Raw genomic sequence first — 1,509 nt, forward strand, 5'->3', positions numbered from 1 at the left:
TGTTGTTTTAAGTAATATTGACTTAGATCTCACAATATCAGCTAAGTAAGCTATCATTTAGTCAATAACTATAAACAAATCTGCAAGTTGAGAATGAGTTCTTCCGCAAATCTTATATTCTACTTTAAACTTATAAACATGGGCAACGTTTTTCTTTTGCCTTTGTACGAAGCAGTAGAGGCTACTAGGAATTCTTCCACCATTTCTTTACGAATGCTATGAAGAGAAGAAAATAAGTGGCTTGAAAACAGTTTTTTTATTCATTCATTTTTTTGGATAACATTTAGTTTTCGACTTAATATCCACTCCCAAACTTTTACATGCGAGAGATCCTGTGCAGTAATATATCACTAGATCTTCCGGATTAATTCATAATATAAAGCCTTTATTTTGCTGTCATTGCGGGTGGCAATATGATGAAATATGCAAACTTATAATGTTCCTGTGCTAGCCTGTTTGTGGGTTGGTTTCACAGTTTTCCATTTAAGTATTTTTAGTATTTCATCCTTTATAGCAGTGCTTCCCAAAGTGAGGATGGTGCCCTGGGTGGGGAGGGCTGGCCCTGGAAGAATGCAGACGGGCTGCGAAAGCAGATCGTACACTTTATCCTGGATTGCGGCCTCTAGTAAAAAGTTGCTAACTGCTGGGGGCAGGGTGGGGAGTGTGTGTTGCATTTTTCTTTTCTGAAAAGGGGTTGGTAAGTCTAATCAGTTGAGAACCTGTGCTTTAGTTTGCTTTGGGACTTACAATTCAGCGTGCTTCCAAGGTAAGCTTTTCCTCAGGGAGTTTGTCTGCTGCTCTTAACTCGAGCATATTTCCTAACGTGTGTAGGATCAGCACTCAGCAGAGAAGACTCTGTGATACAGTGGCCCTCCTGCTTACTGATTCTTGCTGTCGTTGTCCGGCAAACCATCAAGTACATCTGTGGCTCGCTGGATCTCAGTGTGGCATCTTTTCTGTGTGCTGCTTTGGACAACCACCACAAAGTTCTGACATTTTCCTCTCAGACTCGGAGCTTGAGCCAAGTGTGGGGCATTCTGGCTCGAGCCTCTGATTGGGAACCTTGGTCTCACACTGTTCTAGCCGACCTCATGAAAGAACTTTTTTCTTATTTTGGATTTGCAGAGATTTAGAGTACTGTATGAAATGTATGTTTTGGGATGAACTGCTGCCTGATTTGGTTGGCACCACTGCTTTGTCTAATAACCCCATGAGATGAAAACATTTAGGCTGAAGAAGTGAATTTTGGGCTGTTGTGTTTGTCTTCTCAATGTAATAACTTTTTTACTTTAGTGAAAAAGTGTCTATTAGGGTAGAAAATCAAGAAGTTGAATATGAAGTACAATAGTGTATTTCTTACGGTTTAGAAATTGATTATTTATTTGTGTGTATACATAGACATATGTGAATACTCTTATGCATTTAAAAATATTTTGAAACAATTAGTATTGCATGATTATAAACATTTAATGTTTAGTATTAAACGAAGAAGTAGTAAACAATTTTGCT

The 1,509-nt window shown here is 38.4% G+C and overlaps 1 protein-coding gene across 1 annotated transcript in view; it reads left to right on the plus strand.

Moving 5' to 3' along the window:
* The window catches only part of ACAP2 (ArfGAP with coiled-coil, ankyrin repeat and PH domains 2), a 153,085-nt gene that overhangs the window by 74,085 nt on the left and 77,491 nt on the right, over positions 1-1,509 (plus strand). The window lies entirely within an intron of this gene.

This window comes from Echinops telfairi, unplaced genomic scaffold, assembly GCF_000313985.2.
Source record: "Echinops telfairi isolate 266 unplaced genomic scaffold, ASM31398v2 ScPeMD7_17;HRSCAF=63, whole genome shotgun sequence".
Taxonomy (NCBI): domain Eukaryota; kingdom Metazoa; phylum Chordata; class Mammalia; order Afrosoricida; family Tenrecidae; genus Echinops; species Echinops telfairi.